Consider the following 18,584-nt stretch of genomic DNA (forward strand, 5'->3'; position numbering starts at 1 on the left):
AGTACTGAGCACCCAGCACCCTGAGTACTGAGCACTGAGCACCCAGCACCCCGAGCACTGAGCACCCAGCACCCTGAGCACTGAGCACCCAGCACCCGAGTACTGAGCACCCAGCACCCTGAGTACTGAGCACCCAGCACCCTGAGTACTGAGCACCCAGTACCCCGAGTACTGAGCACCCAACACCCTGAGTACTGAGCACCCAGCACCCTGAGCACTGAGCACCCAGCACCCTGAGCACTGAGCACCCAGCACCCTGAGTACTGAGCACCCAGCACCCTGAGCACTGAGCACCCAGCACCCTGAGCACTGAGCACCCAGCACCCTGAGCACTGAGCACACAGCACCCTGAGCACTGAGCACTGAGCACCCAGCACCCTGAGCACTGAGCAATCAGCACCCCGAGCACTGAGCACCCAGCAACCCGAGCACTGAGCACCCAGCACCCTGAGCACTGAGCACCCTGTGGACTGAACACCCAGCACCCTGAGCACTGAGCACCCAGCACCCTGAGTACTGAGCACTGATCACCCTGAGCACTGAGCACCCAGCACCCTGAGTACTGAGCACCCAGCACCCTGAGTACTGAGCTCCCAGCACCCTGAGCACTGAGCACCCAGTACCCTGAGTACTGAGCACCCTGAGTACTGAGCACCGATCACCCTGAGCACTGAGCTCCCAGCACCCTGAGTACTGAGCACCCAGCACCCTGAGCACTGAGCACCAAGCACCCTGAGTACTGAGCACCCAGCACCCTGAGCACTGAGCACCCAGCACCCTGAGTACTGAGCACACAGCACCCTGAGCACTGAGCACCCAGCACCCTGAGTACTGATCACCCAGCACCCCGAGCACTGAGCTCCCAGCACCCCGAGAATGAGCACCCAGCACCCCGAGTACTGAGCACCGAGCACCCTGAGCACTGAGTACCCAGCACCATGAGCACTGAGCACCCAGCACCCTGAGTACTGAGCACCCAGCACCCTGAGCACTGAGCACCGAGCACCCCGAGTACTGAGCACCCAGCCCCCTGAGTACTGAGCACCCAGCACCCTGAGTACTGAACACCCAGCACCCTGAGCACTGAGCACTGAGCACCCTGAGCACTGAGTACTGAGCACCGAGCACCCCGAGCACTGAGCACCCAGCACCCGGAGTACTGAGCACCCAGCACCCTGAGTACTAAGCACCGAGCACCCTGAGTACTGAGCACCAAGCACCCTGAACACTGAACATACAGCACCCTGAGCAATGAGCACCCAGCACCCTGAGTACTGAGCACTGACCACCTAGCACCCCGAGTACTGAGCACCCAGCACCCTGAGTACTGAGCACTGAGCACCCAGCACCCCGAGCACTGAGCACCCAGCACCGTGAGCACTGAGCACCCAGCACCCTGAGCACTGAGCACCCAGCACCCTGAGTACTGAGCACTGACCACCTAGCACCCCGAGTACTGAGCACCCAGCACCCTGAGTACTGAGCACTGAGCACCCAGAACCCCGAGCACTGAGCAACCAGCACCCTGAGCACTGAGCACCCAGCACCCGAGTACTGAGCACCCAGCACCCTGAGTACTGAGCACCCAGCACCCTGAGTACTGAGCACCCAGTACCCCGAGTACTGAGCACCCAACACCCTGAGTACTGAGCACCCAGCACCCTGAGCACTGAGCACCCAGCACCCTGAGCACTGAGCACCCAGCACCCTGAGTACTGAGCACCCAGCACCCTGAGCACTGATCACCCAGCACCCTGAGCACTGAGCACCCAGCACCCTGAGCACTGAGCACACAGCACCCTGAGTACTGAGCACCCAGGACCCTGAGTACTGAGCACTGAGCACGCAGCACCCTGAACACTGAGCACCCAGCACCCTGAGTACTGAGCACTGAGCACCCAGCACCCCGAGCACTGAGCACAAAGCACCCTGAGCACTGAGCACCAAGCACCCGACTACTGAGCACCCAGCACAATGAGTACTGAGCACCCAGCACCCTGAATACTGAGCACTCAGCACGCCGAGTACTGAGCACCCAGCACCCTGAGTACTGAGCATCAAGCACCCTAAGTACTGAGCACTGAGCACCCTGAGTACTGAGCACACAGCACCCTGAGCACTGAGTACCCAGCACCCTGAGTACTGAGCACTGAGAACCCTGAGTACTGAGCACCCAGCACCCTGAGTACTGAGCACCCAGCACCCTGATCACTGAGCACCCAGCACCCTGAGCACTGAGCACCCAGCACCTTGACTACTGAGCACCGAGCACCCCGAGCACTGAGCACCCAGCACCCTGAGTACTGAGCACCCAGCACCCTGAGCACTGAGCACCCAGCACCCTGAGCACTGAGCACCCTGCAGCCCGGGCACTGATCACCCAGCACCCTGAGTACTGAGCACCCAGCACCCTGAGCACTGAGCACCCAGCACCCTGAGTACTGAGCACCCAGCACCCTGAGTACTGAGCAACCAGCACCCTGAGCACTGAGCACTGAGCACCCAGCACCCTGAGCACTGAGCACTGAACACCCAGCACCCCGAGCACTGAGCACCCAGCACCCCGAGCACTGAGCACCCAGCACCCTGAGCACTGAGCACCCTGTGGACTGAACACCCAGCAACCTGAGCACTGAGCACCCAGCACCCTGAGTACTGAGCACCGATCACCCTGAGCACTGAGCACCCAGCACCCTGAGTACTGAGCACCCAGCACCCTGAGCACTGAGCACCCAGCACCCTGAGTACTGCGCACCCAGCACCCCGAGTACTGAGCACCAAGCACCCTGAGCACTGAGCACCCAGCACCCTGAGTACTGAGCACCCAGCACCCTGAGCACTGAGCACCCAGCACCCTGAGTACTGCGCACCCAGCACCCCGAGCACTGAGCACCCAGCACCCCAAGAATGAGCACCCAGCACCCCGAGTACTGAGCACCGAGCACCCTGAGCACTGAGTACCCAGCACCCTGAGCACAGAGCACCCAGCACCCTGAGTACTGAGCACCCAGCACCCTGAGCACTGAGCACCGAGCACCCCGAGTACTGAGCACCCAGCAACCTGAGTACTGAACACCCAGCACCCTGTGCACTGAGCACTGAGCAACCTGAGCACTGAGTACTGAGCACCGAGCACCCCGAGCACTGAGCACCCAGCACCCGGAGTACTGAGCAACCAGCACCCTGAGTACTAAGCACCGAGCACCCTGAGTACTGAGCACCCAGCACCCTGAACACTGAACATACAGCACCCTGAGTACTGAGCACCTCGAGCACTGAGCACCCAGCACCCTGAGTACTGAGCACCGAGCACCCCGAGCACTGAGCACCCAGCACCCCGAGCACTGAGGACCCAGCACCCCGAGGACTGAGCACCCAGCACCCTGAGCACTGAGCACCCAGCACCCTGAGTACTGAGCACCCAGCACCCTGAGCACTGAGTACCCAGCACCCTGAGCACTGAGCACCCAGCACCCTGAGCACTGAGCACCCGGCACCCTGAGCACTGAGCACCCAGCACCCTGAGTACTGAGCACCGAGCACCCCGAGCACTGAGGGCCCAGCACACTGAGCACTGAGCACCCTGAGGACTGAGCACCCAGCACCCTTAGCACTGAGCACCCAGCACCCTGAGTACTGAGCACTGATCACCCTGAGCACTGAGCACCCAGAACCCCGAGCACTGAGCAACCAGCACCCTGAGTACTGAGCACCCAGCACCCCGAGCACTGAGCACACAGCACCCTGAGTACTGAGCACCCTGAGTACTGAGCAACGATCACACTGAGCACTGAGCTCACAGCACCCTGAGTACTGAGCACCCAGCACCCTGAGCACTGAGCACCCAGCACCCTGAGTACTGAGCACCCAGCACCCTGAGCACCCAGCACCCTTAGTACTGAGCACCCAGCACCCTGAGCACTGAGCACCCAGCACCCTGAGTACTGAGCACCCAGCACCCTGAGCACTGAGCACCCAGCAACCCGAGAATGAGCACCCAGCACCCCGAGTACTGAGCACCGAGCACTCTGATCACTGAGTACCCATCACCCTGAGCACTGAGCACCCAGCACCCTGAGTACTGAGCACCCAGCACCATGAGTACTGAGCACCCAGCACCCTGAGCACTGAGCACCGAGCACCCCGAGTACTGAGCACCCAGCACCCTGAGCACTGAGCACCCAGCACCCTGAGAACTGAGCACCCAGCACCCCGTGCACTGAGCACCCAGCAAACTGAGCACTGAGCACCCAGCACCCTGAGTACTGAGCACCCAGCACCCTGAGTACTGAGCACCCAGCACCCTGAGTACTGAGCACTCAGCACCCTGAGCACTGAGCACCGAGCACCCCGAGCACTGAGCACCCAGCACCCTGAGCACTGAGCACCCTGACGACTGAGCACCCAGCACCCTGAGCACTGAGCACCCAGCACCCTGAGTACTGCGCACCGAACACCCTGAGTACTGAGCCCAGAACCCCGAGCACTGAGCACCCAGCACCCTGAGTACTGAGCACCCAGCACCCCGAGCACTGAGCACTCAGCACCCTGAGTACTGAGCACCCTGAGAACTGAGCAAAGATCACCCTGAGCACTGAGCTCCCAGCACCCTGAGTACTGAGCACCCAGCACCCTGAGCACTGAGCACCCAGCACCCTGAGTACTGAGCACCCAGCACCCTGAGTACTGAGCACCCAGCACCCAGCACCCTGAGCACTGAGCACCCAGCACCCGAGTACTGAGCACCCAGCACCCTGAGTACTGAGCACCCAGCACCCTGAGCACTGAGCACCCAGCACCCTGAGAACTGAGCACCCAGCACCCTGAGTACTGAGCACCCAGCACCCTGAGTACTGAGCACTCAGCACCCTGAGTACTGAGCACCGAGCACCCCGAGCACTGAGCACCCAGCACCCTGAGCACTGAGCACCCTGAGGACTGAGCACCCAGCACCCTGAGCACTGAGCACCCAGCACCCTGAGTACTGAGCACCGATCACCCTGAGCACTGAGCACCCAGAACCCTGAGTACTGAGCACCCAGCACCCTGAGTACTGAGCACCCAGCACCCTGAGTACTGAGCACTGAGCACCCCGAGTACCTTGCACCGGGCACCCCGAGCACTAAGCACCCAGCACCCCGAGCACCGAGCACCCAGCACCCTGAGCACTGAGCACCCAGCACCCTGAGCACTGAGCACCCAGCACCCTGAGCACTGAGCACCCAGCACCCTGAGCACTGAGCACCCAGCACCCTGAGTACTGAGCACCCAACGTACTGAGCACCGAGCACCCTGAGCACTGAGCACCCAGCACCCCGAGCCATGAGCGCCCTGAGTACTGAGCACCCAGCTCCTTCAGCACTGAGCACTGAGCACCCCGAGCACTGAGCACCCAGCACCCCGAGTACTGAGCACCCAGCACCCTGAGTACAAAGCACCGAGCACCCTGAGTACTGAGCACCCAGCACCCTGAGCACTGAACACACAGCACCCTGAGTACTGAGCACCTCGAGCACTGAGCACCCAGCACCCTGAGTACTGAGCACCGAGCACCCCGAGCACTGAGCACCCAGCACCGCGAGCACTGAGCACCCAGCACCCCGAGCACTGAGCACCCAGCACCCTGAGTACTGAGCACCCAGCACCCTGAGTACTGAGCACCCAGCACCCTGAGCACTGAGTACCCAGCACCCTGAGCACTGAGCACCCAGCACCCTGAGCACTGAGCACACAGCACCCTGAGCACTGAGCACCCAGCACCCGAGTACTGAGCACCCAGCACCCGGAGTACTGAGCACCCAGCACCCTGAGTACTGAGCACTGAGCACCCAAAACCCCGAGCAATGAGCACCCAGCACCCTGAGCCCTGAGCACCCAGCACCCCGAGTACTGAGCACCCAGCACCCTGTGTACTGAGCACCCAGCACCCCGAGCACTGAGAACCCAGCACCCTGAGTACTGAGCACCCAGCACCCCGAGCACTGAGAACCCAGCACCCCGAGCACTGAGCACCCAGCACCCTGAGCACTGAGCACCCTGAGGACTGAGCACCCAGCACCCTGAGCACTGAGCACCCAGCACCCTGAGTACTGAGCACCGATCACCCTGAGCACTGAGCACCCAGAACCCCGAGCACTGAGCACCCAGCACCCTGAGTACTGAGCACCCAGCACCCCGAGCACTGAGCACCCAGCACCCTGAGTACTGAGCACCCTGAGTACTGAGCAAAGATCACCCTGAGCACTGAGCACCCAGCACCCTGAGTACTGAGCACCCAGCACCCTGAGCACTGAGCACCAAGCACCCTGAGTACTGAGCACCCAGCACCCTGAGCACTGAGCACCCAGCACCCTGAGTACTGAGCACCCAGCACCCCGAGCACTGAGCACCCAGCACCCCGAGAATGAGCACCCAGCACCCCGAGTTCTGAGCACCGAGCACTCTGAGCACTGAGTACCCAGCACCCTGAGCACTGAGCACCCAGCACCCTGAGTACTGTGCACCCAGCACCATGAGTACTGAGCACCCAGCACCCTGAGCACTGAGCACCGAGCACCCCGAGTACTGAGCACCCAGCACCCTGAGCACTGAGCACCCAGCACCCTGAGTACTGAGCACCCAGCACCCTGAGTACTGAGCACCCAGTACCCCGAGTACTGAGCACCCAACACCCTGAGTACTGAGCACCCAGCACCCTGAGTACTGAGCACCCAGTACCCCGAGTACTGAGCACCCAGCACCCTGAGTACTGAGCACCCAGCACCCGAGTACTGAGCACCCAGCACCCTGAGTACTGAGCACCCAGCACCCTGAGTACTGAGCACCCAGCACCCTGAGTACTGAACACCCAGTACCCCGAGTACTGAGCACCCAACACCCTGAGTACTGAGCACCCAGCACCCTGAGTACTGAGCACCCAGCACCCTGAGCACTGAGCACCCAGCACCCTGAGTACTGAGCACCCAGCACCCTGAGCACTGAGCACCCAGCACCCTGAGCACTGAGCACCCAGGACCCTGAGTACTGAGCACTGAGCACGCAGCACCCTGAGTACTGAGCACCCAGGACTATGAGTACTGAGCACCCAGCACCCCAGCACACTGAGCACTGAGCACCCAGCACCCCGAGCACTGAGCACCGAGCACCCCGAGCACTGAGCACCCAGCACCCTGAGCACTGATCACCCAGCACCCTGAGCACTGAGCACCCAGCACCCGAGTACTGAGCACCCAGCACCCTGAGTACTGAGCACCCAGCACCCTGAGTACTGAGCACCCAGCACCCTGAGCACTGAGCACCCAGCACCCTGAGCACTGAGCACCCAGCACCCTGAGCACTGAGCACGCAGCACCCTGAGTAGTGAGCACCCAACGTACTGAGCACCGAGCACCCCGAGCACTGAGCACCCAGCACCCTGAGTACTGAGCACCGATCACCCCGAGCACTGAGCACCCAGCACCCTGAGTGCTGAGCTCCGAGCACCCCGAGCACTGAGCACCCAGCGCCCTGAGCACTGAGCACCCAGCACCCTGAGCACTGAGCACCCAGCACCCTGAGTACTGAGCACCCAGCACCCTGAGTACTGAACACCCAGCACCTTGAGCACTGAGCAGTGAGCACCCTGAGCACTGAGTACTGAGCACTGAGCAACCTGAGCACTGAGCACCCAGCACCCCGAGTACTGAGCACCCAGCACGCCGAGCACTGAGCACCCAGCGCCCTGAGCACTGAGCACCCAGCACCCCGAGCACTGAGCACTGAGCACCCTGAGCACTGAGCACCCAGCACACCGAGTACTGAGCACTGAGCACCCTGAGTACTGAGCACCAAGCACCCTAAGTACTGAGCACTGAACACCCTGAGTACTGAGCACACCGCACCCTGAGCACTGAGTACCCAGCACCCTGAGTACTGAGCACTGAGATCCCTGATTACTGAGCACGGAGCACCCTGAGTACTGAGCACCCAGCACCCTGATCACTGAGCACCCAGCACCCTGAGCACTGAGCACCCAGCACCCTGAGTACTGAGCACCCAGCACCCTGAGCACTGACTACCCAGCACCATGAGCACTGAGCACCCAGCACCCTGAGCACTGAGCACCCAGCACCCTGAGCACTGAGCACCCAGCACCCTGAGTATTGAGCACTGAGCACCGAGCACCCCGAGCACTGAGCACCCAGCACCCTGAGTACTGAGCACTGAGCACCCAGCACACCGAGCACTGAGCACCCAGCACCCTGAGCACTGAGCACCCAGCACCCTGAGTACTGAGCACCGAGCACCCTGAGTACTTAGCACCCAGCACCCTGAGTACTGAGCACCAAGCACCCTGAGTACTGAGCACCCAGCAACCTGAGCACTGAGCACCCAGCACCCTGAGCACTGAGCACCCAGCATCCTGAGTACTGAGCACCCAGCACCCTGAGCACTGAGCACCCAGCACCCTGAGCACTGAGCACCCAGCACCCTGAGCACTGAGCACCCAGCACCCTGAGTAGTGAGCACCCAACGTACTGAGCACCGAGCACCCCGAGCACTGAGCACCCAGCACCCTGAGTACTGAGCTCCGAGCACCCTGAGCACTGAGCACCCAGCGCCCCGAGCACCGAGCACCCTGAGCACTGAGCACCCAGCACCCTGAGTACTGAGCATACAGCACCCTGAGCAATGAGCACCCTGAGTACTGAGCACCCAGCACCTTGAGCACTGAGCACCTAGCACCCCGAGCACTGAGCACCCAGCACCCGGAGTACTGAGCACCCAGCACCCTGAGTACTAAGCACCTAGCACCCTGAGTACTGAGCACCCAGCACCCTGAGCACTGAATACAAGGCACCCTGATTACTGAGCACCTCGAGCACTGAGCACCCAGCACCGCGAGCACTGAGCACATAGTACCCCGAGCACTGAGCACCCAGCACCCTGAGTACTGAGCACCCAGCACCCTGAGTACTGAGCACCCAGCACCCTGAGCACTGAGTACCCAGCACCTGAGCACTGAGCACCCAGCACCCTGAGCACTGAGCACACAGCACCCTGAGCACTGAGCACCCAGCACCCTGAGTACTGAGCACTGAGCACCCAGCACCCGAGCACTGAGCACCCAGCAACCTGAGTACTGAGCACCGAGCACCCCGAGTACTGAGCACCCAGCACCCTGAGTACTGAGCTCCGAGCACCCCGAGCATTGAGCACCCAGAAACCTGAGTACTGAGCACATAGCACCCTAAGCAATGAGCACCCTGAGTACTGAGCACCCAGCACCTTGAGCACTGAGCACCGAGCACCCCGAGCACTGAGCACCCAGCACCTGGAGTACTGAGCACCCAGCGCCCTGAGTACTAAGCACCGAGCACCCTGAGTACTGAGCACCCAGCACCCTGAGCACTGAACACACAGCACCCTGAGTACTGAGCACCTCGAGCACTGAGCACCCAGCACCCTGAGTACTGAGCACCGAGCACCCCGAGCACTGAGCACCCAGCACCGCGAGCACTGAGCACCCAGCACCCTGAGTACTGAGCACCCAGCACCCCGAGCACTGATCACCCAGCACCCTGAGTACTGAGCACCCAGCACCCTGAGCACTGAGCACCCAGCACCCTGAGTACTGAGCACCCAGCACCCTGAGTACTGAGCAACCAGCACCCTGAGCACTGAGCACTGAGCACCCAGCACCCTGAGCACTGAGCACCCAGCACCCCGAGCACTGAGCACCCAGCACCCCGAGCACTGAGCACCCAGCACACTGATCACCCAGCACCCTGAGTACTGAGCACCCAGCACCCTGAGCACTGAGCACCCAGCACCCTGAGTACTGAGCACTGATCACCCTGAGCACTGAGCACCCAGCACCCCGAGCACTGAGCACCCAGCACCCTGAGTACTGAGCTCCCAGCACCCCGAGCACTGAGCACCCAGTACCCTGAGTACTGAGCACCCTGAGTACTGAGCACCGATCACCCTGAGCACTGAGCTCCCAGCACCCTGAGTACTGAGCACCCAGCACCCTGAGCACTGAGCACCCAGCACCCTGAGTACTGAGCACCCAGCACCCTGAGCACTGAGCACCCAGCACCCTGAGTACTGAGCACCCAGCACCCTGAGTACTGAGCACTGAGCACCCAGCACCCCGAGCACTGAGCACCCAGCACCCTGAGCACTGAGCACCCAGCACCCTGAGCACTGAGCACCCAGCACCCTGAGTACTGATCACTGACCACCTAGCACCCCGAGTACTGAGCACCCAGCACCCTGAGTACTGAGCACTGAGCACCCAGCACCCCGAGCACTGAGCACCCAGCACCCTGAGCACTGAGCACCCAGCACCCGAGTACTGAGCACCCAGCACCCTGAGTACTGAGCACCCAGCACCCTGAGTACTGAGCACCCAGTACCCCGAGTACTGAGCACCCAACACCCTGAGTACTGAGCACCCAGCACCCTGAGCACTGAGCACCCAGCACCCTGAGCACTGAGCACCCAGCACCCTGAGTACTGAGCACCCAGCACCCTGAGCACTGAGCACCCAGCACCCTGAGCACTGAGCACCCAGCACCCTGAGCACTGAGCACACAGCACCCTGAGTACTGAGCACCCAGGACCCTGAGTACTGAGCACTGAGCACGCAGCACCCTGAGCACTGAGCACCCAGCACCCTGAGTACTGAGCACTGAGCACCCAGCACCCCGAGCACTGAGCACCCAGCACACTGAGCACTGAGCACCCAGCACCCTGAGCACTGAGCACCCAGCACCCTGAGCACTGAGCACCCAGCACCGGAGTACTGAGCACCCAGCACCCTGAGTACTGAGCACACAGCACCCTGAGTACTGAGCACCCAGCACCCTGAGCACTGAGCACCCAGCACCCTGAGCACTGAGCACCCAGCACCCTGAGCACTGAGCACCCAGCACCCTGAGTAGTGAGCACCCAAGGTACTGAGCACCGAGCACCCCGAGCACTGAGCACCCAGCACCCTGAGTACTGAGCACCGATCACCCCGAGCACTGAGCACCCAGCACCCTGAGTACTGAGCTCCGAGCACCCCGAGCACTGAGCACCCAGCGCCCCGAGCACTGAGCACCCAGCACCCTGAGCACTGAGCACCCAGCACCCTGAGTACTGAGCACCCAGCACCCTGAGTACTGAACACCCAGCACCCTGAGCACTGAGCACTGAGCACCCTGAGCACTGAGTACTGAGCACTGAGCAACCTGAGCACTGAGCACCCAGCACCCCGAGTACTGAGCACCCAGCACGCCGAGCACTGAGCACCCAGCGCCCTGAGCACTGAGCACCCAGCACCCCGAGCACTGAGCACTGAGCACCCTGAGCACTGAGCACCCAGCACACCGAGTACTGAGCACTGAGCACCCTGAGTACTGAGCACCAAGCACCCTAAGTACTGAGCACTGAGCACCCTGAGTACTGAGCACACAGCACCCTGAGCACTGAGTACCCAGCACCCTGAGTACCGAGCACTGAGAACACTGAGTACTGAGCACCGAGCACCCTGAGTACTGAGCACCCAGCACCCTGATCACTGAGCACACAGCACCCTGAGCACTGAGCACCCAGCACCTTGAGTACTGAGCACCGAGCACCCCGAGCACTGAGCACCCAGCACCCTGAGTACTGAGCACCCAGCACCCTGAGCACTGAGCACCCAGCACCCTGAGCACTGAGCACCCAGCAGCCCGAGCACTGATCACCCAGCACCCTGAGTACTGAGCACCCAGCACCCTGAGCACTGAGCACCCAGCACCCTGAGTACTGAGCACCCAGCATCCTGAGTACTGAGAAACCAGCACCCTGAGCACTGAGCACTGAGCACCCAGCACCCTGAGCACTGAGCACTGAACACCCAGCACCCCGAGCACTGAGCACCCAGCACCCCGAGCACTGAGCACCCAGCACCCTGAGCACTGAGCACCCTGTGGACTGAACACCCAGCACCCTGAGCACTGAGCACCCAGCACCCTGAGTACTGAGCACCGATCACCCTTAGCACTGAGCACCCAGCACCCCGAGCACTGAGCACCCAGCACCCTGAGTACTGAGCTCCCAGCACCCCGAGTACTGAGCACCCAGCACCCTGAGCACTGAGAACACAGCACCCTGAGTACTGAGCACCCAGCACCCTGAGCACTGAGCACCCAGCACCCTGAGTACTGCGCACCCAGCACCCCGAGCACTGAGCACCCAGCACCCCAAGAATGAGCACCCAGGACACCGAGTACTGAGCACCGAGCACCCTGAGCACTGAGTACCCAGCACCCTGAGCACAGAGCACCCAGCACCCTGAGTACTGAGCAACCAGCACCCTGAGTACTGAGCACCCAGCACCCTGAGCACTGAGCACCGAGCACCCCGAGTACTGAGCACCCATCAACCTGAGTACTGAACACCCAGCACCCTGTGCACTGAGCACTTAGCACCCTGAGCACTGAGTACTGAGCACCGAGCACCCCGAGCACTGAGCACCCAGCACCCGGAGTACTGAGCACCCAGCACCCTGAGTACTAAGCACCGAGCACCCTGAGTACTGAGCACCCAGCACCCTGAACACTGAACATACAGCACCCTGAGTACTGAGCACCTCGAGCACTGAGCACCCAGCACCCTGAGTACTGAGCACCGAGCACCCCGAGCACTGAGCACCCAGCACCCCGAGCACTGAGCACCCAGCACCCCGAGCACTGAGCACCCAGCACCCTGAGCACTGAGCACCCAGCACCCTGAGTACTGAGCACCCAGCACCCTGAGCACTGAGTACCCAGCACCCTGAGCACTGAGCACCCAGCACCCTGAGCACTGAGCACCCGGCACCCTGAGCACTGAGCACCCAGCACCCTGAGTACTGAGCACTGAGCACCCAGCACCCCAAGTACTGAGCACCCAGCACCCTGAGTACTGAGCACTGAGCACCCAGCAACCCGAGCACTGAGCACCCAGCACCCTGAGCACTGAGCACCCAGCACCCGAGTACTGGGCACCCAGCACCCTGAGTACTGAGCACCCAGCACCCTGAGTACTGAGCACAAAGCACCCCGAGTGCTGGGCAACCAACACCCTGAGTACTGAGCACCCAGCACCCTGAGCACTGAGCACCCAGCACCCCGAGCACTGAGCACCCAGCACCCTGAGTACTGAGTACCCAGCACCCTGAGCACTGAGCACCCAGCACCCTGAGCACGGAGCACCCAGCACCCTGAGCACTGAGCACGCAGCACCCTGAGTAGTGAGCACCCAGCACCCTGAGTACTGAGCTCGGAGCACCCCGAGCACTGAGCACCCAGCGCCCCGAGCACTAAGCACCCTGAGCACTGAGCACCCAGCACCCTGAGTACTGAGCACCCAGCACCCTGAGCAATGAGCACCCTGAGGACTGAGCACCCAGCACCCTGAGCACTGAGCACACAGCACCCTGAGCACTGAGCACCCAGCACCCTGAGTACTGAGCACTGAGCACGCAGCACCCCGAGCACTGAGCACCCAGCACCCTGAGTACTGAGCACTGAGCACCCAGCACCCCGAGCACTGAGCACCCAGCACCCTGAGCACTGAGCACCCAGCACCCGAGTACTGAGCACCCAGCACCCTGAGTACTGAGCACCCCGCACCCTGAGTACTAAGCACACAGCACCCCGAGTACTGAGCACCCAGCACCCTGAGTACTGAGCACCCAGCACCCTGAGCACTGAGCACCCAGCACCCCGAGCACTGAGCACCCAGCACCCTGAGTACTGAGCACCCAGCACCCTGAGCACTGAGCACCCAGCACCCTGAGCACTGAGCACCCAGCACCCTGAGCACTGAGCACCCAGCACCCCGAGCACTGAGCACCCAGCACCCCGAGTACTGATCACCCAGCACCCTGAGTACTGAGCAGACAGCACCCTGAGCACTGAGCACCTAGCACCCCGAGCACTGAGCACCCAGCACCCTGAGTACTGAGCACCCAGCACCCTGAGCATTGAGCACCCAGCACCCTGAGTACTGAGCACCGAGCACCCCGAGCACTGAGCACCCAGCACCCTGAGTACTGAGCTCCGAGCACCCCGAGCACTGAGCACCCAGCGCCCCGAGCACCGAGCACCCTGAGCACTGAGCACCCAGCACCCTGAGTACTGAGCACCCAGCACCCTGAGTACTGAACACCCAGCACCCTGAGCACTGAGCACACTCAGCACTGAGTACTGAGCTCCGAGCACCCCGAGCACTGAGCACCCAGCGCCCCGAGCACCGAGCACCCTGAGCACTGAGCACCCAGCACCCCGAGCACTGAGCACCCAGTACCCTGAGTACTGAGCACCCTGAGTACTGAGCACCGATCACCCTGAGCACTGAGCTCCCAGCACCCTGAGTACTGAGCACCCAGCACGCTGAGCACTGAGCACCCAGGACCCTGAGTACTGAGCACCCAGCATCCTGATCACTGAGCACCCAGCACCCTGAGTACTGAGCACCCAGCACCCTGAACACTGAGCACCCAGCACCCTGAGTACTGCGCACCCAGCACCCCGAGCACTGAGCACCCAGCACCCCAAGAATGAGCACCCAGCACCCCGAGTACTGAGCACCGAGCACCCTGAGCACTGAGTACCCAGCACCCTGAGTACTGAGCTCCCAGCACCCTGAGTACTGAACACCCAGCACCCTGAGCACTGAGCACTGAGCACCCTGAGCACTGAGTACTGAGCACTGAGCACCCCGAGCACTGAGCACCCAGCACCCGGAGTACTGAGCACCCAGCACCCTGAGTACTAAGCACCGAGCACCCTGAGTACTGAGCACCCAGCACCCTGAACACTGAACATACAGCACCCTGAGTACTGAGCACCTCGAGCACTGAGCACGCAGCACCCTGAGTACTGAGCACCGAGCACCCAGAGCACTGAGCACCCAGCACCCCGAGCACTGAGCACCCAGCACCCCGAGCACTGAGCACCCAGCACCCTGAGCACTGAGCACCCAGCACCCTGAGTACTGAGCACCCAGCACCCTGAGCACTGAGTACCCAGCACCCTGAGCACTGAGCACCCAGCACCCTGAGCACTGAGCACCCGGCACCCTGAGCACTGAGCACCCAGCACCCTGAGTACTGAGCACTGAGCACCCAGCACCCCGAGTACTGAGCACCCAGCACCCTGAGTACTGAGCACTGAGCACCCAGCACCCCGAGCACTGAGCACCCAGCACCCTGAGCACTGAGCACCCAGCACCCGAGTACTGGGCACCCAGCACCCTGAGTACTGAGCACCCAGCACCCTGAGTACTGAGCACAAAGCACCCCGAGTGCTGGGCAACCAACACCCTGAGTACTGAGCACCCAGCACCCTGAGCACTGAGCACCCAGCACCCCGAGCACTGAGCACCCAGCACCCTGAGTACTGAGCACCCAGCACCCTGAGCACTGAGCACCCAGCACCCTGAGCACTGAGCACCCAGCACCCTGAGCACTGAGCACGCAGCACCCTGAGTAGTGAGCACCCAACGTACTGAGCATGGAGCACCCTGAGCACTGAGCACCCAGCACCCTGAGTACTGAGCACCGAGCACCCCGAGCACTGAGCAGCCAGCACCCTGAGTACTGAGCTCCGAGCACCCCGAGCACTGAGCACCCAGCGCCCCGAGCACCGAGCACCCTGAGCACTGAGCACTCAGCACCCTGAGTACTGAGCACCCAGCACCCTGAGCAATGAGCACCCTGAGGACTGAGCACCCAGCACCCTGAGCACTGAGCACACAGCACCCTGAGCACTGAGCACCCAGCACCCTGAGTACTGAGCACTGAGCACGCAGCACCCCGAGCACTGAGCACCCAGCACCCTGAGTACTGAGCACCCAGCACCCCGAGCACTGAGCACCCAGCACCCAGAGCACTGAGCACCCAGCACCCGAGTACTGAGCACCCAGCACCCTGAGTACTGAGCACCCAGCACCCTGAGTACTGAGCACACAGCACCCCGAGTACTGAGCACCCAGCACCCTGAGTACTGAGCACCCAGCACGCTGAGCACTGAGCACCCAGCACCCCGTGCACTGAGCACCCAGCACCCTGAGTACTGAGCACCCAGCACCCTGAGCACTGAGCACCCAGCACCCTGAGCACTGAGCACCCAGCACCCTGAGTACTGAGCACCCAGCACCCTGAGTAGTGTGCACCCAACGTACTGAGCACAGAGCACCCCGAGCACTGAGCACCCAGCACCCTGAGCACTGAGCACCCAGCACCCTGTGCACTGAGCACCCAGCACCCGAGTACTGAGCACCCAGCACCCTGAGTACTGAGCACCCAGCACCCTGAGTACTGAGCACCCAGCACCCCGAGTAATGAGCACCCAGCACCCTGAGTACTGAGCAGCCAGCACCCTGAGCACTGAGCACCTAGCACCCCGAGCACTGCGCACCCAGCACCCTGAGCACTGAGCACCCAGCACCCTGAGCACTGAGCACCCAGCACCCTGAGCACTGAGCACCCAGGACCCTGAGTAGTGAGCACTCAACGTACTGAGCACCGAGCACCCCGAGCACTGAGCACCCAGCACCCTGAGTACTGAGCACCGAGCACCCCGAGCACTGAGCACCCAGCACCCTGAGTACTGAGCTCCGAGCACCCCGAGCACTGAGCACCCAGCGCCCTGAGTACTGAGCACCCAGCACCCTGAGTACTGAACACCCAGCACCCTGAGCACTGAGCACTGAGCACACTCAGCACTGAGTACTGAGCACTGAGCACCCTGAGCACTGAGCAACCAGCACCCTGAGTACTGAGCAACCAGCACCCTGAGCACTGAGCACCCAGCACCCTGAGTACTGAGCACCCAGCACCCTGAGTACTGAACACCCAGCACCCAGAGCACTGAGCACTGAGCACACTCAGCAGTGAGTACTGAGCACTGAGCACCCTGAGCACTGAGTACCCAGCACCCTGAGTACTGAGCAACCAGCACCCTGAGCACTGAGCACTGAGCACCCAGCACCCTGAGCAATGAGCACTGAACACCCAGCACCCCGAGCACTGAGCACCCAGCACCCCGAGCACTGAGCACCCAGCACCCTGAGTACTGAGCACTGAGCACCCAGCACCCTGAGCACTGAGCACCCGGCACCCTGAGCACTGAGCACCCAGCACCCTGAGTACTGAGCACCCAGCACCCTGAGCACTGAGTACCCAGCACCCTGAGCACTGAGCACCCAGCACCCTGAGCACTGAGCACCCGGCACCCTGAGCACTGAGCACCCAGCACCCTGAGTACTGAGCATTGAGCACCCAGCACCCCGAGTACTGAGCACCCAGCCCCCTGAGTACTGAGCACTGAGCACCCAGCACCCCGAGCACTGAGCACCCAGCACCCTGAGCACTGAGCACCCAGCACCCGAGTACTGGGCACCCAGCACCCTGAGTACTGAGCACCCAGCACCCTGAGTACTGAGCACAAAGCACCCCGAGTGCTGGGCAACCAACACCCTGAGTACTGAGCACCCAGCACCCTGAGCACTAAGCACCCAGCACCCCGTGCACTGAGCACCCAGCACCCTGAGTACTGAGAACCCAGCACCCTGAGCACTGAGCACCCAGCACCCTGAGCACTGAGCACCCAGCACCCTGAGCACTGAGCACGCAGCACCCTGAGTAGTGAGCACCCAACGTACTGAGCATCGAGCACCCTGAGCTCTGAGCACCCAGCACCCTGAGTACTGAGCACCGAGCACCCCGAGCACTGAGCACCCAGCACCCTGAGTACTGAGCTCCGTGCACCCCGAGCACTGAGCACCCAGCGCCCCGAGCACCGAGCACCCTGAGCACTGAGCACCCAGCACCCTGAGTACTGAGCACCCAGCACCCTGAGCAATGAGCACCCTGAGGACTGAGCACCCAGCACCCTGAGCACTGAGCACACAGCACCCTGAGCACTGAGCACCCAGCACCCTGAGTAATGAGCACTGAGCACGCAGCACCCCGAGCACTGAGCACCCAGCACCCTGAATACTGAGCACTGAGCACCCAGCACCCCGAGCACTGAGCACCCAGCACCCTGAGTACTGAGCACCCAGCACCCTGAGCACTGAGCACCCAGCACCCTGAGCACGGAGCACCCAGCACCCTGAGCACTGAGCACGCAGCACCCTGAGTAGTGAGCACCCAACGTACTGAGCATCGAGCACCCTGAGCACTGAGCACCCAGCACCCTGAGTACTGAGCACCGAGCACCCCGAGCACTGAGCACCCAGCACCCTGAGTACTGAGCTCCGAGCACCCCGAGCACTGAGCACAAAGCGCCCCGAGCACTGAGCACCCTGAGCACTGAGCACCCAGCACCCTGAGTACTGAGCACCCAGCACCCTGAGCAATGAGCACCCTGAGGACTGAGCACCCAGCACCCTGAGCACTGAGCACACAGCACCCTGAGCACTGAGCACCCAGCACCCTGAGTACTGAGCACCCAGCACACTGAGTACTGAGCACCCAGCACACTGAGCACTGAGCACCGAGCACCCCGAGTACTGAGCACCCAGCACCCTGAGTACTGAGCTCCCAGCACCCTGAGTACTGAACACCCAGCACCCTGAGC

The sequence above is a fragment of the Microtus oregoni genome, unplaced genomic scaffold, assembly GCF_018167655.1.
Source record: "Microtus oregoni isolate MIOR12 unplaced genomic scaffold, Mior012 000051F_ref0000332, whole genome shotgun sequence".
Taxonomy (NCBI): Eukaryota; Metazoa; Chordata; class Mammalia; order Rodentia; family Cricetidae; genus Microtus; species Microtus oregoni.